The sequence below is a fragment of the Euphorbia lathyris genome, chromosome 2, assembly GCF_963576675.1.
Source record: "Euphorbia lathyris chromosome 2, ddEupLath1.1, whole genome shotgun sequence".
NCBI classification, from domain to species: domain Eukaryota; kingdom Viridiplantae; phylum Streptophyta; class Magnoliopsida; order Malpighiales; family Euphorbiaceae; genus Euphorbia; species Euphorbia lathyris.
In genome coordinates, this window is record NC_088911.1 from 57,050,642 (window position 1) to 57,075,872 (window position 25,231).

Sequence of the window (25,231 nt, forward strand, 5' to 3'; positions counted from 1 at the left end):
TTACGCCTCCCTTGGCCGTGGGGATGTAAATAGTTAAGTGGCGTATGGAGATGAGAGCTGTGGCTTCGGAGATAAAGGGTCGCCCAAGGATGATATTGTAAGCTAACTGGCCATCCAGGATGGAGAATTCTAGATCTCCTTTCCAGATTTGATCTTCATCGGCTAACTCACAATCTAATGTTACCTGGCCCTTCGTTTGGATGGTGTGCCCTGTTACTCCCAGGATGTCCACTATGGTGGTTTCCACTTTGATTGGGTCGACCATAAGCTTGGCGAATGCTCCTCTTGTGATGACATTGCATGAACTTCTGGTGTCAATCATCACTCTTTTCATCTCCCAGCCTTCCACCATCATAGTAATGACTAGGGCATCCGCATGAGGAGAGATCTCTGAGCCGGCATCTGCAAAGGGACGATTAAGTGATGCCCTATCCAGAGCAGTGGTTTTTGCCTTTTTCAACACAGGTTGGTATCCTGGTCCGCCTGCTATGACATTGATGGTCCCTTTTGCCTTCTTTTTCTGATCATCTCTGGATCTGTCACCATCTCCCTTCTTGTTATCATTTTGGACGAACCTGTCCAACTTTCCCCTTTTGATAAGCCTTTCTATCTCTTTGGATAACTCCCAGCATGCGTTTGTGTCATGGCCATTCTTCCTATGGTATTTGCAATAATTTTTGGGATTTTTTCCGGTGTTGGTGTACTCCCCCCTTTTGGTTCGGGGTATGAAATGCTCCGCTTGTGCTGGCTGTTCTCAATCCACATTAGCACTTCGCTTTTAGAGGCATTGAGCAGCGTAAATAACGACACGTATGCCGATTTGTTCTTAGAGCCCCTCCGCCGACCTCTAGAGGACGAATCCGGGTGCTTGTCTTTCTCCTTATCCCGATGGCGAGATTCGCCTTTGTCCTTCTTGGGTGGAGACAATGACTCTCTGCGGATATCATCCACCTCCATGAAGTCCTTGCATCTTTCAATTAATTCGGCCATATCTCTGGGTTTCTTCCGAATTAAATCTTCCTGCAAGCTTTTACACGTGGTGTTTTTCGCTAGAGCTTCCGCTGCCATGGAGACATCCACATCGACAATTCGTATACACAATTTGTTGAAATTGTCTACATATTCTCGAAGGGGTTCATTCGCCTTCTGCTTTAATTCAAAAAGCTTCCGTGACTTGACCACTGGAGGGATACATCCGGCGAACTTACCACAAAACTCCCTACTCAACTGATCCCAACTGTCTATCGATCCGGGAGGTAAAGATTGGAACCAATCATACGCTGGGCCTCCTAATATGGTGATAAACATCCGGCACAATACCGCCTCACTGGCACGGTTAAGGCTGAGCAACATTCGGTACTTTCTAGCATGGGCCTCGGGGTTGTCCGCACCCATGTACACCGGGATATTAGGTATTTTGAAATGCCTGTCTGTTTCCTCAGCTTCGATCCATGCCGTAAAGGGCGAATCACGATTGGCGAACAGATTATGCCTGGCATTCTCTTCATTTATGCGGAGCACCGCAGCTCTAACGCGATCATCAAAATTTTCCGGACCCGCCCTCGGAGGTCTTCTATGGGGAGATCTACTTGGAGAAGATTAGGAGCTAGAGCCGGACGACGGATCTGATGGCGAACGCCCACCTCCACCTACTTGTCCTCTAGAAGGGGCTTGTAGATCCTCCTCTTGGTTCGGTGGTGGTTGTGGCCTATCCGGATGAGGTGTCTCTACTGGCCTCTTACTTGGTCTCCGACCTGAGGATGGGGGTGACCTACCCCATCGGGATGACCTCTGCCTTGGAGGTGAAGGTGACCTTGATCGCCTGCTGCTTCCCTTCTTCCTCTTTTTGTGTCTTCGGCCTCCCGATCCGCCTTTTGGGAGATTCGACCGTGGACGATTCGGGGCACCTGATCCGCCCAGACTCACCCTAGGGTTTTCTGGTCCCCCCAGGAGAGTTTGGTCATTCCTTCGACTCCATTCTGCATGATCAGAAAATAGTTGCCGATTGAGTGGCGGGTTACTAGCTGCGACGGTAGTAATCACCATGGAATCCGTAGGTTGAGTTTGGAAGAATGAAGAATTATGGGCGTTCGATCCTATAGCTGCCTGTGGCCATTGAGATGCTATAGGATTTGGTGTCGTGCGCCGAAGCTCTGGAATTATCATGAACGACCTTAGGCGGCTCTCCATCTCAGGGCCGAACGCTCTTCCTATGGATCCCGCACATGTTTCGATGAATGTATCTGGCGACATACTCCTTCCATCATGCGTCGCAGGAGCATTTATGTTAACGCGTCCAGCGCTAGTTACAGGTTGGCTTGATGGTGTTACCAACGGTGTTTCAATCCCTGACGAGGGATTCTGCTCTCCATTCGTCATGTCTTATTGTGAACGAAAAACCCTTTTATTTGGCTAAGGTCCACGCTCACCACACCAATTGATGACTTGTGGAGAATTTCCGATTAGCTTCCATCCCTGTGGGGGGCGTCGTTGGGTTCGACGGGGGGAAGCTCCGATGCCAAAGTTAGTATAAAGTATGAAAAAGTAAACTGAATTGACAAAGTAGGGTTTCTAGGATTGTATGAATGTGTACCTTGATAGCTTTGAGATGCAAGCTATATATAGTCGTGAAGTTGTAACCTTTAGTAACTAGAAAGTCTCCATTAATGCTTCATTAATGGCGGTTACTGGTTTCCTTTAAGTGTGCCCGTTACCTTATTGTTGAGCGATTTCCGCAAGTGCACGGTATACGCTTGTAGTAATAAAAGATATCGAACCCACAGGGAACGCTTTTTAACTAAAAACTTATTTAATTCAGTTTTATTCACGTCCTTAGGTTTAACAAAAGAAAATCGTTTAATTGATTGTATTGGTTCGGATAAATTAGGATTAGATAAGAATATTATATTGAACTTAGAGAACAATTCCGTCTTGAGATTTTGATTACAAGACAGATGCTTCCGTAATTGGAATAAATAGAAGGTATAAAACTTATTTTCATTAAGCGAAGAAAACAACTATAACTTTGGTAAGATTATAGACATGTAATAATATAGGAATTTATTCAATTAAATGGCTTTGAACCGTAGAAATCTCTCTGGATCGGAGCAGATTTCTACCTTAATCAAATTAGTATTTTATATCCGATAAGCCGCGCTAGCGATCATATCATCCGTAAAATCTAATTCTTTCAAGTGTTCAACAAAGTTTCTATATGAATAAGATAGTATAAAACGTTTTAATAAAAACACCAATTTATCACTTTGAAAATCATTTTGTCAGAACAATATCAAAGCAACAACAGGAAGAATGTATTGAATAAAATAAATATATCATTAATGAAATGTGAATCTTCACAAGTTAACAGAGAAGTAGAAACATGGATAACATTTTAACAAAAACTTTGAGATCCGGGTTGTCAATCTTTCCCTCAAACTCCGTAGGCTTGTCAGACCTCTTTGCGCTTCAGCCGTTAGTTCTTCTCGCTGAATCTTCGGACTAGAGACTGATCAGTCCACTACCAGAATGAAAACTTGTCTCTGATCAACCTTTGAAACTAAACTAATAGTACTGTGTTTATAACTAATCTAATAACAACTTGTGTACATCAAGTTTGTTTACAGAAATGAAATCTAACTTTTCTGACTCTTTTCTGAATCAGAAACTCAACATAATAACTCTCTGATTTCTCTAACTTTTCTAACTTAGCCAACAACATTGATTTCTGAAATGGATCACTTATTTATAGTTGTTGAAGGGTTGTAAATGAAGGGCCGTGTCCGCTGGTGAAGGGTCGCTTTTATCCAAATGAACAGACGTGTTTCTCGGATTAAAACATGTGAAAACTGTGCAGAATTCTTCGCTGTCTCATATGAGATTCTGAAAATCTCAGTCGCGACAGGGGGTGCAGGGGCGAGTTGAAGACTTCATTTTTTTCCATGATCGGCTTTCGTATGTCGCGACTGAGATTCTGAAAATCTCAGTCGCGACAGGGGCTTTTCTCCCCGTCTTTCGACTGCTTCTTGTCCTCTTTGAGCGTTCTTCTGATTGATACGTATTCTTGGCACGATTTTTAGGGTTTTCCTTCATTTTAGCTCTGTTTTAGATCCGTTTTAGCTCCTATTTGGATTTAACCAAATAATTAAGTACATTGCATCAAAGAAGTAAATAAAGACGTAAAATTATTCTAAATGAATATAATTAGCACGATTTCAATGTAAATTTAATGTATTTATATATGATATTTTAGGTATATTTTGGGCTTAACAAACTCCCACACTTAAGCTTTTGCTAGTTCCGAGCAAAATTTCACTGAATTTATTCTTTAATCAACCTCTTTATAAATAGAACATATATCCATATATTCCTCTTTAATTTAGTTAAACTGAAAAGAAAAACTTTTCATGGTAAATTTATACGCAAAGTATCAAACTAGCTAGTGTAAAAGAGATTTATCATTCATCTTGTATCTCAATTTTTATATTGAAGTATTCGGGACGGTGTAAGCACGCATGTTTTTGAATCTTTCGTCTCAAGGCAATTAAAAGCACAAAATTTTCTTTCCCAAACCTAAACTATTACAAATATAGATTTATTAAGGACTTAGGTTCAATATATTCACTTAGTCACGCCCGTGATAAGGGTGGTCTCGTCCGTGACTTTATATGAATTAATTTGCTTTTGTGTTCGTTTAAGAGGTACCGACCATGCCATGGGTGGACGCAATCGTTACTTAAAACTTTAAACACGTTTAATTTTGCTTTAATTTCTAACGTTCCTTTCATACCTCGACCGTGATAAGGGTGGTCGCAATCGTGGCCAAAAGTAAACGGTACTTAATGTTCTTCCCTTTCATACCTCGATTGTGATAAGGTTGGTCTCAATCGTGGCCAAAAGTTAAGAATACGACTACTTGATTAAATTAACACGAGTTATAAAAATGAAAATTATAAATTGGGAAAAGAAAAATAGCACATTCATCCTATATTGACTTGAAATTCAACATGTATTATGTGTTGGTCCCTTATAACGTTACAAGTATAGTTCCAAGGGGGGGTTAGGAACTATTTAAAAATTTTAAGCTAGGGCAGACTTCTTTTTCGTGAGAAAAAGGTTTGGACAGCGGCGCTGAGTGAACAGCAAGATACTGGCTTAGTCAACTAGTGACTAGGTCAGTTTCTTTACTTGAGTCAGGAGATAGCACTTAGAGTCTATTCCTGAGCTAGTATATTCAACGCGCACAACTCAGCTTGACCTCTTTACTTGGTCAGTTTTTGTTTAAGCAAGCAATAAATATATAAAGGAGTTAAAGGTTAGAAATATGTTACTCAGCAGATTTATCCAGGTTCGGCCTCCAAGCCTACGTCCTATCCCCGGAACACGTTTCGAGATTTCGAATTCTCTACTGAGCTCTTTAACGGTAGAGCATCAAACCTTTTACAATCTTAGCAACTGAGTATAACAAGAGTACCTTCCTCTATACCTCTACTCAATCCTAATCTCTCGCTGAGTACTATAATCGAGTACTCAGCCTCTCCTTTCTAATCTCTAGAAATGATAAGTGTTTGTCCTAAACAATGATTGCTAAGACACCTTAGATGATTGAATAATCACTCTAGACTTTTACACAAAAGATATGAAATTTAGTGTAAGATTGCTTTGCTTTTTGCTTGCAGAACTTGCGTAGAAATTTGGTCAGCGTAATGGCTTGATCAAGTTCTCTTTTGAATGAAGCAGCTGATGGCACTATTTATAGAGACGTCTTGAGGCATCGGTCATTTCGAATTTTGAAATAACCATTGGAGGGAAACGGCTTCCTGTCGTTGTCATCCTAACTTGCTCAGAGCTCTCGGCCAATCAGATTTGAGTATCTTCTGTCCTCGGTCAGCTTTTGGTCAGCTCGGCAGAATGTCTCTCATTTTATGGTAAAGTCAACTGGACAGCATACTGTGTCGTCTGAACTTTACCCAAAGTGGAAACACTTTGTCTGGAAGTTTTCCTTAGCCAGCTGCTGTCTTGTACGCTTTGTCGAATCAACTCAGCAGCTTCGTTCCGAAGTTGTTCCCTGAAGGTCTTCTAGATCCTTCTTCCGCTGAGTTGCGTTTTGTCCATAACGACAACGTTTTGACATACGCGGGCCGAGTTGCTTTAAACTATTTGACTTGGGCTTTGACTTCCGTATTGGGCTTGGGTCTTTTAATCCTTGTGTCTTATAAACAATTTAACTCAACATTGAACAAACACATTAGTAGAATAAATCAAAGCATTTAAACTTAGTGTGTTTAGAATATTATACTTAAACAATTTTGTCAAATCAAAATTATGTGGAAAGGTGTTTCAACAAACTCCCCCATTTTGATGTTGGCAAAACTATTCAGCGAAGAACTCAGTGTTGAGCTCCCCCATGATAGTTGACCTAATATTTTTAGCAAACTCCCCCGTAAGGGTTGAGCTACTGACTTAGTTTTACTCTAAACATTTAAAGGTTTAATCAAGTAAGTCTAAGGTCAGTTTTCAGATATAGGTCAGCTCATGGAACATATTCTATTTTACTCAGTGTTAAGCGGAAGGTTTTAATATTCAGAGGGCGCTGAGTAATTTGTTGTTCAATGAGTTTTATAAGATAATGTTACAAGTCAATGTCAAACATGTTATCAGCATTGGGTTCAATCAATAAATTTTATAAGCATTAAACATAGCTGATTCAATTGAAGATACATAATGACATAATACACAGCATCGTATAAAATAATTCATAACTCATGGTTTGAACAGAAGATGCAAGTATTGATATTTAATATAGGTAGTCAGCGTTTACAAACAATAGTTCAAGGTAGGCATAGAGACTACATACTTAGCCTATACTAAGCTAGCCTATATCTATTTCTTTCTCTTCTGTTTGGACTGACTAGACTCATGCTGTGTTCTCGCTTGTTCTTTCTCCCCCGTTTTGTCAGCATCGGGAGGAGGAATCCTAAAGGCGTCGGTTAAGACGGCTCTGGTCAGTTCTGTGGACAGCGTTTTAAGTCTATCGGTGCTTTCATTGACACCATCAAAGATAGCCACTCCATTATCTGAGACCTCGGAGGGTATATTAAGCTCAGCAGCGCTGATCATGCTTACTATGAAAGCTTGAGATTTACCTACCCAAGTAAGTGCATCAGTCAGACCAGCAACGACTAGATGGAATGTCTTGAGTAAGGAGGTGTCATAGTATTGACGCTGAATATTGCTGTGATGTATGTGGTTGAAGGTTTGTCTGGTGATAGACATCATTTCATTTTGCTTCATAGCGTCAGTATCCATCTCTTGCTTGTTCAAGTTCAGCAATCGAATGGCCTCACCAATTTGCTCCACTGAGCACTGAGAATAGGAGACCATTTGCTCATTGGTTTTGATTTGCTCGGTGTGAAGCTGAGCAAAGAGCATTTTTACTTCATCAGAAGTTGCATAGTGTGTGTTCGCAGCTGACAAAGTCTGAACTTGTTCTTGAAGAGCGTTGAGATGTTGAACTATTGTCAGCTGGATCTCAGCCAGCTTTGCGATGGAATCCTGCTTAGCTTGCTGTGCTTGAAAGGTAACGATGACACTCAGCAAGTCCTTGAATCCCTTAACTTCGTTGAGAAGCTGAGTTACATGGGAGAGCTGAGTTGTCTCGGCAGTAGAAGACCCAGCAGCAGGTTGAGTGGATTGATGAAGGTCTTTGATCAATGTTTGCACCGAGTCGATGATTCTTTTTCCAGACTCAGTAGCATGCAAGTAGCTAAGAGTGCCTTCATTAACTTGCCTTGTTGTCTCAGTATGACCGGTTGGAAGAGGAGTTAGTGGAATCACATGGTTAGTGACTGGAAGTGTGTTTCCAATCTGCACTTGAGTTTCAGGTAGAACTGATTGATCGGCAGAGGTGTTGAGTGGAGAGGAAGTAATCCAGATGCTGTCGGTGCTAACTGAGACAGGAATGTTCTGAGTCAGCACAATGCTTGGATTGACAACATCAATGGGAATGGATTCCACTTGACTCGTAGAATTTGCGGAAGCATTCAAGTCGGCATGTTCCTTTAGTGAAGAAACAGAGGCTTACTTTTCTAGAGAGGCCGGTGGAGTAGAGGATGGTTGCTTTCTGAAAAATTTCAGCTTAAGTGCAGAAGGGTCCTTGGTTGGCTTCTGAATAACAAAGTCAGGAAGGGTTGGTTGTTGAATAGGAATGTCACTGACTGTCTTCTGACTTGCCTTAACCAATCTTCTTCTGCGAGGAGGAGGGTCAGCTTGAATAGACTCTCCTGAGTGAGATGGAGAAGTTTCTTCTTGATCAGCTTCTTGATCAGCATTAAGCTGGTCAGCTTGTTTTTGTACTTGATCAACATTGTGTTGGTCATGTTCTTGTTCTTCTCCAGCAGCCAACTCAGTATTGGCTTGCTCAGTTTCAATCTCACTAGCTGTCTCCTCAGAGTCAGCTTCATCACTGTTTTCTTCTCCCTGTTCCTCATCTTCTTCATCCTCCCTATCCAATTCTTCCTCAACTTGTGCAATGAACTGATCGTCCAGTTGCACATCATCCTCTTGCTATACAGCCTCAGTTCCTAGACACTGTGTGTAGTGAGAATCACCAGGAACAATGATGTCAGTAGGGATTGCGTCAATTGGAGTCAGTGAAGAAGACTTCTGCTTCTTTTGAGGTTGCTCATCAGCATCTGGTCTTTCCTCAATTTCAGGCTCATCTTGCCTGCTCCTTTTCTCAGCTGACTTAGGTCTCTCATGACCTGGTTCAGCAACTGACTTAGGCTTCTTTGCCTTAGGCTTAGCCTTCTTTGAAGGAGTCTCAACAGCTTTCCTCTTGCGGGCAGCTGGAGCCTTTGTCCTTTTCCTTTGCTTTGGAGCTGTTTCCTCAGCTTGTTGTTCACCAGCAGCAGCAGCTTTTGCTTTCTTTAGGGGCTGATTGAACTTCAAAGCCCTCAGCGAAGCAGCTGTGTTTTCAGATCCTTTAGCTTTAACTTCATCAGTTAGGTCTATTTGATGATCAATGAGGATCCTGGTGATGAGCGAGCCCAGCCTGAGAGTTCCAGTGCTTCGTAGGAACCCAGCAATCAGGAATACTGGCATGTTGATCGGTTTGTATGTCAGCATATGCCATATGAAGCATTGCTCAAAGTTCGTTGCTGAGGTGGTGCAGTTGATCTTAGGATAAATGAAGTAGGTCAGCAGATAGTGAGCCATCTTTTGGTGCTGGCCCATAGAGGAACTGGAGACTTCTCTTGAGTGGCCTTCAGGTTTACAGAAGGTGACTTCGTACCCAGTACCGTCATGATCTCCAGATCTTCTCAGCTTTGCTCCTTTATTTTTCAACTTCAGTAAATTCACCAAATAGGTGGGATTGATGAAAATCGTTTTCCCCCTTACTACTGTTGCCAGATAGTCCTGGTTATCATCAGCGACTTGGAGGTTCTTGTAGAATTCCCTTACTAGGCCAGGATAGGTGTGATCCCTAATAGAGAACAATTATGTCCACCCATTCTTCGATATCCATTCGCAGAAGGGTTGCTCGGATGTCACGAAGTTCTCAGAAACCCATCGTGAGAAGTCCAATTTCCATTCGCTAATGTTATCGAAAACCTTGGTATAGGTTCTGGTTTTGGTCGGTTTTCCTTTGGAGGAGGTAGCTTGTCTAGTTTTTCCTTTACTCAGCGTAGTGACCTTGGCAGTTTCAGGCACAGAAGTTTTCCTGGAGGGTTCATCGGAGCTGGTCTTAGGGTGACCGACACCGGAGAAATTGACGGAAACTTTAGTCATAGTTTCAGAACAAGTTTGGGAAGCTTTGAGAGTTTTTAGAGAGAAAGCTTTGCCTTAGAATTCGGTAGGTGTAAAGAAGATAAAGAATGGGGATTTACCCATTATTTATAGCGGTGAAAAGTGGATCTTATCGAATCCATGTGTCAGTTTTGCCTTGGGATTGTCAACCGACAAGGATCCTGGCTTTTATGACACATTCGGCGCATACGTCATCCTAGGTGGCTATACACGTGCTTTTGCATTTAATGCAACAGATCTAACACTCAGCGTTTAGAATACTAAGCGTTTTGGATTCTGAGTGGTCAGTAGTATATGAAAGGATGATTTCTCAGTTTAAGATAACTACTCGGTGTGCATATTGACTCGGTATTGATGTGTATTTTGTGTTAAGTACTCAGCATAACAATCACTCAGCATGCATTTGCATAAATCATTTAGCATAGTAATTCCCTCAGCATAAATTTACATTTTAGAACAAGAATTTACTGAAGAGGATTAAACATACCAATGGCTTCTCTCAGTATGCTGAACTGTTCACGAGCCAGTGGCTTTGTGAAGATATCCGCAAGCTGCTCATCCGTTGGGACGTAGGTCAGCTTTATCTCACCTTTGAGTACATGGTCTCTAATGAAGTGATGCCTTATGTTGACATGCTTCATTCTGCTGTGTTGAATTGGGTTCTTTGATAGATCAATTGCACTTTTGTTGTCGCATTTGACCTTAATTGTCTTTGTTTGAACACCATAGTCTTCAAGCTATTGCTTAATCCATAGGACTTGAGCAACACAATGACCAGCAGCAATGTACTCAGCTTCAGTGGTAGATAAGGCTACTGACGCCTGCTTCTTGCTGAACCAAGATACAAGACAGCTTCCTAAGAAATGACATCATCCAGAGGTGCTTTTTCGTTCTAGCTTGTCTCGACCATAGTCAGCGTCAGTGTATCCAACGAGTGTAAAGCCATGAGTGTTGGGATACCATAAACATGCGTTCACTGAGCTTTGCAAGTATCTAAGGATTCTTTTTACAGATATGTAATGAGATTCCTTAGGGTTAGATTGATATCTAGCACAGTAGCATACTGAGAACTGAATGTCCGGTCTACTGGCTGTTAAGTAAAGTAGAGAGACTATCATACCTCGATACAATTTGCTGTCTACTAACTTACCATTCTCATCAGCGCAGAGGACAGTGTCAGTGCCCATAGGAGTGGATATTGGCTTGCAATTTTCCAAGTCATATTTCTTTAATATCTCCTTGGCATATTTAGCTTGTCTGATGAAGATGCCATTCTTTCCTTGTTTTATTTGAAGTCCGAGGAAGAAGTTGAGTTCTCCCATCATCGACATTTCAAACTCAGTCTGCATTTGTTTGCTAAATTCCTTGCACATTGATTCGTTAGTTGCACCAAATATTATATCATCAACATAAATTTGAGCCAGCAGGGTATCTTTACCCTTTCTCTTAATGAATAAGGTTGTATCAGCTTTGCCCCTGACATAGTTTCTAGTCAGCAGGAAACTGGTCAGCCTCTCATACCAAGCACGTGGTGCTTGCTTGAGGCCGTACAGAGCCTTTTTGAGCTTATAAACGTGGTTTGGGAATTTAGAATCCTCAAACCCTGTAGGTTGATTAACATAAACTTCCTCGTTTATAACTCCATTTAGAAATGCACTCTTGACATCCATTTGGAATAGTTTAAAGTTCATGTAAGATGCATATGAATATAAAATTCTAATTGCCTCTAGCCTTGCCACTGGGGCAAAGGTCTCACCGTAGTCAATACCTTCTTGCTGACTGTAGCCCTGAGCTACAAGTATTGCTTTGTTTCTGACTACATTTCCTTGCTCATCCAGTTTGTTGCGGAAGACCCATCTTGTTCCAATGGTCTTCTGACTCCTTGGATGTGGCACTAGCTCCCATACATCATTTCTTCTGAATTGGTCGAGTTCCTCTTGCATTGCGCTCATCCAGAATTCATCTTCCTCAGCATCAGTGAAGTTCTTAGGTTCCTGAACTGAGACGAAGGCTACATTGCTGAGGTACCTCCTGAGTTGATTCATCATCATCAGGGTATTCCCAGCAGAATCAAGGATTGCACTCTCTGAGTGAACTCTTGGAATCTTTATCTCTTTAGGTAGATTGATGTCTTGTGCTGTCTGTGATTCAACAATCTCTGCAGAAGTAGACTGGTCAGTGAAAACAATCTTAGGTTCACTCTTACTCTTGGTCAGCCTTTTAGTGAATGACTCAACAGCTGGTTCTTGGTCAGCGGTTGCTGAGTGTGGATCATCCTCGGTCAGTGGCTGGTATCTACCTGCAGGGTTAGTCTCGTCGAACTCAACATGTACTGACTCTTCTAAAACTTGAGTTCGTTTATTGAAAACTCTGTATGCTTTGCTGTTTGTTGAGTAGCCTAAAAAGATAGCCTCATCAGCTTTTGAGTCAAACTTTGCTAAGCTATCTTTGGTATTCAAAATAAAACATTTACAGCCAAAGGCACGAAAGTATCCAATGTTAGGCTTTCGTCCTTTCCAAAGTTCATAGGGGGTTTTCTTTAATATAGGTCTAACTAGAGCCCTATTAATAATATAGCACGCTGTGTTAACGGCCTCTCCCCAAAAATACTTTGGAAGCCTATGCTCATCCAGCATTGTCCTGACTATTTCAACCAGAGTTCTGTTCTTCCTTTCAACAACCCCATTTTGTTGAGGTGTTCTAGGAGCAGAGAAATTGTGGTCAATGCCGCTGGCTTCACAGAATTCAACAAACTTTTGGTTTTTGAATTCTCCACCATTAGCACTTCGGATGTGAGCCAATTTTAGGTCTTTATCATTTTCAATTTTTCTAACCAAATTTGAAAATGTCTCAAAGGTCTCATCCTTGCTACTCAGCAAGATGACCCAAGTGTACCGAGAGAAGTCATCTACAATGACCAAGGAAAATCTTCTTCCACCCAGACTCAGCGGCTGGACTGAACCGAAGAGATCCAAGTGTAGTAACTCTAACGGACACTTAGTTGAGACAATGTTTTTGCTGTGAAAAGATTGTTTGGTTTGTTTTCCAGCTTGGCAAGCGTGGCATAATTGATCTTTTTCAAATTTAAGTTCAGGCAGTCCCTCAACCAATTGCTTTCTTGCTAATTTGGCCAGGAGGTCCATGCTTACATGGCCAAGTCTCCTGTGCCATAGCCAGGAATTTTCTTCCTTTGATACTAAGCATACAGTTTTTGAAAACTTTTTCTCTAAGTCTAGCATAAAGACATTATCTATGCGAGGAGCAGTTAAAATTAACTCATTTGATTTACCCTCGTATATTTTACATCCAGTAGCATCAAATATAACTTTTCTCCCATTTTCACATAGATGAGCTACGCTGAGTAAGTTATATTTGAGTCCGCTGACTAGGGAGACAGATTCAATAGTAGGATTACCTCCAATGGTTCCTGACCCTACTATCTTACCATTCTTGTTGTCTCCAAAACTTACGCTTCCTCCTCGTTTACGCTCAAACGCGATGAATTGAGTTTCATCACCAGTCATATGCCTCGAGCATGCACTGTCAATATACCACATCTTTGACTTCTCAGCACACCTCAGGCTTACCTCATTTGATTGCTCCTCATCGTCAGATGCAACGGAGGGATCAGCATGCTCAGAGACGCACGCACGGCTCAGCAAGTTCGTCAGCCATGAAGCATATCTTTGCTGACTCGGTGGCCTCAGCTTCTGTTGATGAAGACTCATCACTGTCGCTCCATGTAGCCACCATTGCCTTTTTGCCGTTCTTCTTATCTTTCCTCAGCGTGGGGCAGCTTGACTTTATATGGCCAGTTTGATGACATTCAAAGCATGTAATGGGCTTTGAGTTGTCTTTCTTGTATTTGCTATCGCTGGACTCAGCTTTATACTTATCAAACTTTCTGTAAGGCTTCTTAGAATATTAGTCATTTTTCCTGAACAGCCTTTTCATCTTCCTTGTGAAAATAGCCATCTCTTCATCATCTGTTGAGCTCCCATCAGTGGAGTCAGCTTTCATGACAAAAGATTTTTGCTTTTTGTCTTCAGACTTTTCCTTCACCTCGAAGTTTTTCATTGATATCTCATGGGTCAGCAACGAGCCGATGAGTTCGTCATATTTGTAGGTGGTTAAGTCCTGAGCTTCCTCAACAGCGGTCTTCTTTGCTTGCCAGTCTTTAGGAAGACTCCTGAGTATCTTTTTGACTTGTTCTTCCTCAGTGAAGATCTTCCCAAGTCTCTTGAGCTCATTTATGATGTTGGTAAACCTTGCATTCATGTCATATATGCCCTCATCATTGTTCATCTCGAACAGCTCGTACAGTCTCATCTGCTGGTTCACCTTGGACTCATTTACTTTATTGGTTCCTTCGTAGGTAACCTCCAGCTTCTTCCAGATCTCTTGCGTCGACTCACAACCTGAGATTTTATTATATTCTGCAGCATCGAGCGCACAATGAAGCATATTTATAGCCGGAGCATGATTTTGTAGCTTCTTGAGATCATCCTCTGTCCATTTGGCCTCAACTTTTACAACTATTTGGCCAGCCACAACTTCGACAGGTACAAATGGGCCTTGGACTATGGATAGCCAGGCACTCATGTTTGTAGCCTGAATGAAATTTTTCATCCTATTCTTTCAAAAGGTATAGTTAGACCCGAAGAATAGGGGAGGCCGAGTAATGGACAGCCCCTCAGGTAAGATCTGAGTTGTTTGGTTTCCTGGGAGAAACCGAGTGCTGTTTTCGCCCATAGTGGGGATCAGCTCAAGGTGGTTAAACCTTTTACAGTGAGCTTTTAAGCTCTGATACCACTTGTTGGTCCCTTATAACGTTACAAGTATAGTTCCAAGGGGTGGTTAGGAACTATTTAAAAAATTTAAGCTAGGGCATACTTTTTTTCGTGAGAAAAAAGTTTGGACAGCGGCGCTGAGTGAACAGCAAGATACTGGCTTAGTCAACTAGTGACTAGGTCAGTTTCTTTACTTGAGTCAAGAGATAGCACTTAGAGTCTATTCATGAGCTAGTATATTCAACGCGCACAACTTAGCTTGACCTCTTTACTTGGTCAGTTTTTGTTTAAGCAAGCAATAAATATATAAAGGAGTTAAAGGTTAGAAATATGTTACTCAGCAGATTTATCCAGGTTCGGCCTCCAAGCCTACGTCCTGTCCCCGGAACACGTTCCGAGATTTCGAATTCTCTACTGAGCTCTTTAACGGTAGAGCATCAAACCTTTTACAATCTTAGCAACTGAGTATAACAAGAGTACCTTTCTCTATACCTCTACTCAATCCTAATCTCTCACTGAGTACTATAATCGAGTACTCAGCCTCTCCTTTCTAATCTCTAGAAATGATAAGTGTTTGTCCTAAACAATGATTGCTAAGACACCTTAGATGATTGAATAATCACTCTAGACTTTTACACAAAAGATATGAAATTTAGTGTAAGATTGCTTTGCTTTTTGCTTGCAGATCTTGCGTAGAAATTTGGTCAACGTAATGGCTTGATCAAGTTCTCTTTTGAATGAAGCAGCTGATGGCACTATTTATAGAGACGTCTTGAGGCATCGGTCATTTCAAATTTCGAAATAACCGTTGGAGGGAAATGGCTTCCTGTCGTTGTCATCCTGACTTGCTCAGAGCTCTCGGCCAATCAGATTTGAGTATCTTTTGTCCTCGGTCAGCTTTTGGTCAGCTCGGCAGAATGTCTCTCCTTTTATGGTAAAGTCAACTGGACAGCATACTGTGTCGTCTGAACTTTACCCAAAGTGGAAACACTTTGTCTGGAAGTTTTCCTTAGCCAGATGATGTCTTGTACGCTTTGTCGAATCAACTCAGCAGCTTCGTTCAGAAGTTGTTCCCTGAAGGTCTTCTAGATCCTTCTTCCGCTGAGTTGCGTTTTGTCCATAACGATAACGTTTTGACATACGCGGGCCGAGTTGCTTTAAACTGTTTGACTTGGGCTTTGACTTCCGTATTGGGCTTGGGTCTTTTAATCCTTGTGTCTTATAAACAATTTAACTCAACATTGAACAAACACATTAGTAGAATAAATCAAAGCATTTAAACTTAGTGTGTTTAGAATATTATACTTAAACAATTTTGTCAAATCAAAATTATGTGGAAAGGTGTTTCAACATTATGGCTAAAGTTTCCTTAAAAACTTCAATTGGTTTTTAATGTAAGACGAAAAATAATATCGAGCTAAAAAGCTAAAGTTGTTAGTTGGGTTTATGCCTATAAACCTAATTGAAAATTGAAAATAAGATTTATATTTATCATGAATTCATGATATAAGGTTGAGATTTGAAACTAAAGAAATCTTTACTTATATACATTTACTCGAGACGTTTTGATAAAATCGTATCGGAGATTTGTAAAAATATGTGTAAAAATATTGCCCGTATAGAAATGTTATTTCTACCAATAATGATAACCTTAAAATATGTTAAACATAATTTTTAAAAGTTAAAGTGTTTGAAACATATGAAATATATATACTTAACAAAAATATATGTTTATGAAAAATTGTCATTATTTTATAAAAATGTTGCACATTATATAAAAATGTTGCATTTATTGTTTTGAAAACGTTGCAATATATACTTTACTTAAACATTAATAATAACATGCATTTATACTTAAATAAATAGCATTCATTCTCACTCGTTGCATTCATTCGTACTTAAAATTAAAACGAATATGAAATATCTCCTCCCACACTTAATTTGGACCATGTCCTCATTGGTGCAAAAAGCGATAAAACACGAAAAATAGTACGAAATAAACCATACGAATTAGAATGTAAAAATATAGTACGATATCATCCATACATAACAATAAATATAAGTGTACCAAACATAATTAGAAAGATTGTACCAAACTTAACAAAACATAATAACGAAAATGAGTGAAAGATAGAAAGGATAAAACCTATCAAGGTGAACTCGGTGGAGAAGGCGTAGTCTCAACTCCTTGGCGTCGGAAGAAAGATAGCAACCGGCGACGAGTAGATTTGTGCTCACGTCTCAATGTAGTGATATTGGCATCCACCGTGTTTATCCTCGAACTCATTTCGGTATTGTTGGCAACGACTTCATCTAACCGCAAATTCATGTGACAGTTATGCTCGTTCATTTATGTCAAAACACGTTTCCATCCAACTTGTTCTTCAACATTTGGTTCTACATTTGCTTGCTCGTTGGCATTAACATCAACATGCGCCTCCTCCTCCTCCTCTTCATCAAATTCCTCTTCATCTTCCTCATCATTATCTTGGGCACCCAAACTTTGAGAACTTGAAGCTTCACCACCCAATGTAGCAAAAACACGTCTTGTACGATCCTCGTAGGAGATAAATGCGGGTGGTCCTATTTTCTTCAACAAATTGGCTCTTTGAAGTGCCGTGAGATCCAAGGAAGGTAAACCAACATGAGGCATATTTTGATAATCCGCTAATTCACCCCGAGCACCCAAAACAATGCCGGTAATTAAATTACCCATAGGCACTTGCTTATTACGAGACTTGGAGGCTCGAACTAAATTAGTAAATATCATCTCAATACTATCGACAGTCAAATTCTTGAAAATACTATCCATCACAAACAAATCACGGACTTGCACCTTGGAACTTTCAACCCGACCAAATAAGGAAAATGATAAAAACTTGTGAAAGAAAAAGATACAATCTTCCTTAAGTAGCTTACTAGAAGTGTTCTTGGGATTAAAAACATCCAAACCGGTTAAAGAGTGCCAAACCGTGTGTGCATTAAAAGTCTTTGGTTTGGAATAAAAATTCTGAGTAGGAAAACCAAACCATCGGTTCATAGCCGCATACCCAACTTCAAAACGAACTCCACTATTACGAAAAGAGATAATGCCTTTCTTCTTATCATAGGTTAGAGTAACCAAAAATTCAATAATATGCGATTTAATACTAGGAAAACGCATACTAGAAAATCTTTTCCAACCAAGAACGGATAGATATTCATCAATACGTTCGGTAAAAGAAAATATGTTTACCGTGTCGGTGTCAAGGAAAAGCATATCGACGAACTCAACTTGGCTATTAGAAAAACGACGAAATTTGCGTCCTTCGGCTTCCGTTGCAATATCGAACGGTGCTCCATATTGAACCCGTAATCTATTGACTTCAGTGGCTTTAGTTTTGTTAGCAACGGTCTTTTGTCTAGGCATTTTTGTTTGTGAAATTTGGTGAATGAGATGAAGAAAATATGAAAGAATGAAAGGAAGAGTAAAAGGTAATGGTGGTGATTGAGGGAAGAAGAAGATGAATAGGGTAAAGATTTATGGGGAAGGTGAGTGAATCTTTGTGTTGGGAAGAGAAAAGATGATTGATTGGTGTAAATAGAGGTGATTTAAATAGGTGTAAGGTATAGGTATTGATTAGGATAGATGAATAGGTAAGTAATTAGAGTATGAATAGGAAAAGATGCAAAAATCAGCCCAAATCCCGTCCCTGGAAGTCGCGACAGCAAGTGTGCTAGGGCGCGGATTTGTGCTGAAAAATTGCACTATTGCTGTCTCAACTGAGATTTCAGAATCTCAACAGAGATTCTGGAATTTCTGGGTAAAAATTGGACTTTTTTGACAATTCTAACATGACTAATTCAATTCCCATTATAATTAAGTAACATTAATTGTGAATATTAATCCCTGAAACTGAGATAAACAAAACTGAAACATTAAATGGAAGGAAAACCAAGGGTTGTTCCTTAAATGAAAGAAATAAAATAAAGAATTAATGCACCTTCATTGATCATAATTAAAAGAAAAACAATACCTTAATACATATTTACATAAAAACATCTTATTCATAAAAACTCAAATTATAAACAAACACTCATATATACAATAAAACAACAGAAACTCAAATTATATCTCTAAGAATTGGAAAAATGATGTGCATTGGCCCTGCTAATCTTCGTTTGAATTAAGACTTGCCTCTCTGGTGCAGAAAGGAATGTTGGACCAGAACGAAAAACTCGTTTGACAAGTCTTCGTTTTCCAAGAACTCGTAGTCAAGAATAGGGAATGGTTCCGTATCAGTCCAAGGGACAGAAATGGTTCCCTTTGCTCCTAAAATGATTCCACAAATGATATTGGCAAATCCAATCTTCCGGTTCTTCGAACGGGAAGCGGCAACTAACCCCTCCATTAGAATCTTCGAGGAGTTCACTGAGTTGCCTTGGAAAACATCGCCTAACACATAGAGATCGGTATCTTTCACAACATTGCTTCTGACTCGACCAAAAAGACTATGACAGAGGAATTTGTGTAGATACAGCATGGAGTTAGAATTTATGGATTTGTTGAAGGCAAGACGTGGATTGAATCGCCAAAATCCTGTTAACATCCTCCATATATCTGTAGAAGTCATATCCCATCCAGGATGGTGTTGAGTTGTGTCTCGGGGTGGAAAACCAAATCAATTATGAAGTTATGGATATCCAAAAGTGAATACCTTCCCCTCACAACGAAAACTGAGATGAACACGTCTCTTATTGACAAACCGAGCGGTAGATAAAAACTCTAGAACCCAATTCCCAATGATAGGAAATTTCATAGAAGCAAATTTGGTCCATCCCAAATTAGTCAGATAGCGATCTATGTCATCGCTTATCCCGAGTTCCTCATTCAGAAACTCGTCCATATACATCATGCCAAAGAATTGAGCATATCTAAACTGCAGAAAGCGTTTCCTTTCGTCATGATTATAGATTGGAAACCATGCGCCATAACGAGAAGAGATATCAATTCTCCCGCTTTGAGCAGAAGTGTGTTTTCGAACATTTTTCAAAGACTTGGTCATGTTTGTGAGAGAGAAGAAAATGGTGTCTGTAGGATTTCAGAAAGAAATTCAGAAAGATGAAATAAGAATGGAATAAGTCTGATCCTACAGGAATATATAAGACATATAAGTGAAAGGTTGTGTCTGTTAAAAAGAAAAGATGCAAAAATGATACCTCTTCGATCCAACTGACAGAATTTTTGAAATTAGATGGCTGTAATCCCTTATAGTTATTTCAAATTGTAAAAGACAAAAAATCTCAACTGAGATTTTCAGAATCTCAACTGAGATTTCCAAATCCCGAAACATGGAAAATCTCAACTGAGATTTCTGCATATTTAATTTCTCAATAATACTTAACACTTAATGAAATCATTTTCAAAACATGACTAGATTAAAATTTTAATATTGACAAAACTTATTTGTACACAAAATAAAAATAAAAATAAAAATAAAAGTAAATAAAAATAAAAACAAAAAAAAAATTAACCTAAAAATTAAAAAGAAAGAAAAAATAAAAATTATGAACATATAATAAGAAAAACTATAAATTAAAAATATGAAAACTAAATAAATTAAGTTTCATAGAATTCGACCACGAATTCAATTGCTTGAATTGGAGCTCCTTCAAAATAAATCTTGCAACGATTACTATTAACCTTAAATCGATCGCCATTGGACTTTTCTAGCTCCAAAGTTCCATAATCAAATGTTTTAACAACCAAATATGGTCCAGTCCATCTAGATTTTAGCTTACCTGGAAATAACTTTAATCTCGAATTAAAAAGTAAGACTTTATCCCCAACATTAAAGTTTTTAATTTTGATCCTGGCATCATGCCACTTTTTAACTTTTTCCTTATAAACTCTTGCATTTTCGTAGGACAAATAGCGTAATTCATCTAACTCGTTTAAGTCGAACAAACGCTTTTTTCCTGCGCTTTGCAAATCATAATTAAGGGTTTTTATAGCCCAATATGCTTTATGTTCTAACTCTACCGGCAAATGACAAGCTTTACCATAGACTAATCTATAAGGTGTCATTCCTATGGGTGTTTTAAATGCAGTACGGTATGCCCATAATGCATCGTTAAGTTTATGTGCCCAGTCTCTTCTAGAAGACGAAACTGTTTTCTCAAGTATCCATTTGAGCTCTCTATTTGATATTTCCGCTTGACCATTCGTTTGAGGATGGTACGGCGTAGAGATACGGTGGTGTACTCCGTATTTTTTCATAAGTGACTCAAAACTTCTATTTACGAAATGAGTACCACCGTCGCTTACCATAACTCTAGGAACTCCAAATCGACAGAATATAACAACTACCTTAGAATCATTCGTCGGGGTTGCAATTGCTTCAACCCACTTTGAAACATAATCTACGGCTACTAATATATAATTTTTGCCAAAAGAAGTAGGAAAAGGACCCATGAAATCGATTCCCCATATGTCGAAGATTTCAACTTCCAATATGTTCGTGAGAGGCATCTCATCTCTCCTTCCTAAATTCCCGGTTCTTTGACATTTATCACATCGGATAATAAATGAACGAACGTCTTTAAACAAAGTAGGCCAAAAGAATCCGCATTCTAGTATTCTAGCTACTGTTTTGCTTACGCTGTTATGACCTCCGTAAGCACTAACATGACATTCCAACATTATAGAGTCATATTCAAACTCACTAACACATCTCCTAAGTATTCCATCGCCGCATGTTTTGAACAAAAATGGATCGTCCCAAAAATATTTCTTAACCTCCGAAAAGAATTTCTTCCTTTGCTGAGATTTTAACCTATCTGGCACAACATGTGCAGCTAAGTAATAGGCTATATCCGCATACCATGGAGCTATGACACTTTGTACTTGCATGAGATGTTCATCGAGGAAATCATCTCGAATGCCTAATGTTTCACCGATGAGACCGTTTTCATCCTCAAGTCTTGATAGATGATTGGCGACAAGGTTTTCAATTCCCTTTTTATCTTTAATCTCTATGTCAAATTCTTGCAATAATAAAACCCATCTAATAAGACGCGGTTTTGCATATTTCTTAGCAAATAAATATCGTAAAGCTGCATGATCTGTATAAATGATGACTTTAGATCCTAACAAATAAGATCGAAACTTATCACATGCAAAAACTACTGCTAACATTTCTTTTTCAGTTGTGGTGTAATTTAACTGTGCACCGGACAATGTGTGACTCGCATAATATATAACATGAAGTTTTTTATCCTTCCTTTGACCTAATACACATCCTACAGCTAAGTCACTTGCATCGCACATAATTTCGAAAGGTAGATTCCAATCGGGTTTCGATATTATAGGTGTACTGACTAAAGCCGTTTTCAAGGTATTGAAAGCTTGTAAATAATCCTCATTAAAATCAAAAGTTGAATCTTTCATAAGCAAATTAGTAAGTGGTTTGGAGATTACAGAAAAGTTCTTTATAAACCTTCTGTAAAAACCTGCATGACCTAAAAATGATCTTACTCCCTTAACAGTGGTTGGTGGGGGTAATTTTTCTATAACTGAAGTTTTTGCTCTGTCCACTTCTAAACCTTTTTCAGATATCTTATGACCTAAAACAATTCCTTCGTCTACCATGAAATGACATTTTTCCCAATTTAATACTAAATTCGTTTCCTCACATCTAGACAATACTTTATCTAAGTTCTGTAAACACGCATCGAAAGAATCTCCATAAACTGAAAAATCATCCATGAAAACTTCCATGATATCTTCAATGAAGTCATTAAATATTGCTGTCATACATCGTTGAAATGTTGCTGGTGCATTACATAGACCAAAAGGCATTCTCCTATATGCAAATGTTCCGTAAGGACACGTGAAGGTTGTTTTGTCTTGGTCATCCGGGTAAATGTAAATTTGAAAGAATCCGGAATAACCGTCTAGGAAAGAATAAAATGCATGACCGGCTATCCTTTCGATCATTTGATCAATGAAAGGTAGAGGAAAATGATCTTTCCTAGTTGCTTTGTTTAAGTTCCTATAGTCTATACAAACCCTCCAACCGGTGGTGGTCCGTGTAGGTATTAATTCACCTTCGTCATTCCTTACAACAGTTATGCCTCCTTTTTTAGGTACACAATGGATTGGACTAACCCATTCACTATCCGAGATCGGATAAATGATTCCATTGTTGAGAAGTTTAGTAATCTCATTTTTGACTACCTCTTTTATGTTCGGATTTAAGCGTCTTTGCCTATCCGCTTTAGGTGGCTTATCCTCTTCTAAGTGAATTCTATGCATTACGATACTAGGATTAATTCCTTTTAAGTCTGAAATTTTCCATCCCATACTTCCTATCCTATTTCTAACAACTTCTTTCAATTTTTCTTCTTGATCATTTGTTAATTTGTTAGAAATAATTATAGGTAGAGAATCGCCTTCGCCTAAGAAAGCGTACCTCAAATGACTGGGTAGCTCTTTAAGTTCTAATTTAGGGGGTATTACAATTGAAGGCGGAACTGGTCCATCTTCTCGAATCAAAGGCTCTGGGTCCTTATCTTCTAATTCCTCACCCATTATAGGTTCAATTATTTCTTCACTTTGAATAACGTCATTGACACATTCCTCGACTAAATCAAGTTTCATACAAGCGAATTCCTCCATAGGGTATTTCATCGCTTTGTTCATATTAAACTCGATCTTATCTTCTCCTATCCTTAAAACTACCTTCCCTTCCGACACATCTACTAGAGCACGTCCCGTGTTCATAAACGGTCTACCGAAAATTAAAGGGCAATTTACATCATATGCAAAGTCTAATATAACAAAATCGGTAGGAAAAATAAATTTATCAACTTTGACTAAAACATCTTCAATTATACCATATGGTTTCTTAGTGGTTTGATCCGCTAATTGCAAAACCATATTGGTACGTTTGATATCTTCTTCTAAACCTAACTCGTTAAAAATAGACAACGGCATTAAGTTTATACTTGCTCCTAAATCACAAAGACAACTTGGGAATTCAATATCTCCCAACTTACACGGAATAGTAAAACACCTGGGATCTTTGAGTTTAGTGGGAAAATTACTTGACACGATTGAACTACAGTCTTCAGTTAACGAAATGGATGAAATTCCTTCCCAACTGATTTTCTTTGAAATTAAATCTTTTAAAAACTTACCATAGTTAGGAATTTGCGTGATTGCATCCATAAACGTTAAATTGATGTGAAAATTTTTAAGTTTATCCAAAAACGTTAGAAGTTGTTTGTCATAGTCCTTATTTCGGACTTTGTGCGGAAAAGGTGGTTTGGGTACAAAAGTTTTGGTACTTGTGTCAAATGGTGAACTATTTGTGTTTAAGATATCTTCTTTGGACTTTGGTAAATCAGTTCCTGGTAATGTTGCATCTTTGGGCATTTCCGGCCCTTGATAATTTTTCCCTGAACGAAGAGTTATAGCCTTCACATGCTCTTTCGGATTTTCTTCCGTATGGCTGGGAAGACTTCCCTCTTTTCGGGATGGAATTGATTTAGCAAGTTGACCAATTTGAACCTCCAAATTATGGATGCTAGATGAGTGGTTTTTAATAAGCTGATCGAATTTATTTTCGATCCGTTTAAAACCATCATCGTGATTACTTATTTTTTCACTGATAGCATCTATAAACTTGTCGATTTTAGAAGATAAAGTGCTAATCGTATCTCTTAACTGATTTTGATAATTAGTGGTACGATTTTGATTAGCACTTGCATTATTGTTATTGTTATCTTTCCAGTTAAAGTTAGGATGATTCCTCCATCTAGAATTATAAGTATTAGAATAAGGATTGTTAGTCTGGTTTTGCCCTTAGACAAAATTTACCTGTTCGACCTCACTCATGTTTTCGTAATCCACATCCGTTTGGATTGGATTACCATTAGAATCACACGGTGCCATAAACCTATCAATTTTGTGCGATAAGGCAGAAAATTGGGCTTGTAACATCGCGACTGGATCAAGTTCAACTATACCTTTAACTGATGGTGTGGTTGAGGATGATGGTTTTGCCACCGGTATATGTCCATGTTTCGCGGGCCACATACTGCTGTTGATTGCCATTTCCTCCAAAAGTTCTCTTGCTTGGGCTGATGTTTTCTTCATAAATAGCCCTCCCGATATAGCATCTAATGAACCCCTAGTTGTAGGATTTAGTCCATTGTAAAATGTTTGCATTAAAAGTTCAGCGGGTAATTGGTGGTGTGGGCATAAACGTTGAAGTTCTTTAAAACGTTCCCAAGTCTCATAAAGAGTCTCATTATCATTTTGAGAAAAAGATGTTAACTCTTTTATGACTCTTGCGGTTTTTGCTAAATGAAAATATTTTGATGAAAATGCTTGGGCTAATTGTTCCCAAGTGGCAAAAGTTGCGGCTGGCATAGAAGTTAACCATTCTCTGGCTCTATCCTTCAAAGTGAAAGGAAAGAGGCGAAGTTTGATTGCTTCTGCAGTCACATCTGGGATTTTAAAAGTATCACAAATTTCAAGGAAATTTGTTAAATGGGTGTTAGGATTTTCGTTAGGTAACCCGTAAAATGCTACATTATTTTGCAACATATTAAGCAAAGCTGGCTTAATTTCAAATTGGTTTGCGGTGATT

The 25,231-nt window shown here is 39.1% G+C and overlaps 1 non-coding gene across 1 annotated transcript; it reads left to right on the plus strand.

Annotated features, from left to right (window-relative positions):
• Positions 1–24,823: 24,823 nt before the first annotated feature.
• On the plus strand, positions 24,824–24,930 carry LOC136221208 (small nucleolar RNA R71). Its single transcript, XR_010684988.1, has one exon. It is a non-coding gene; the product is annotated as a small nucleolar RNA R71 (small nucleolar RNA).
• The last annotated feature ends 301 nt before the right edge of the window (positions 24,931–25,231 follow it).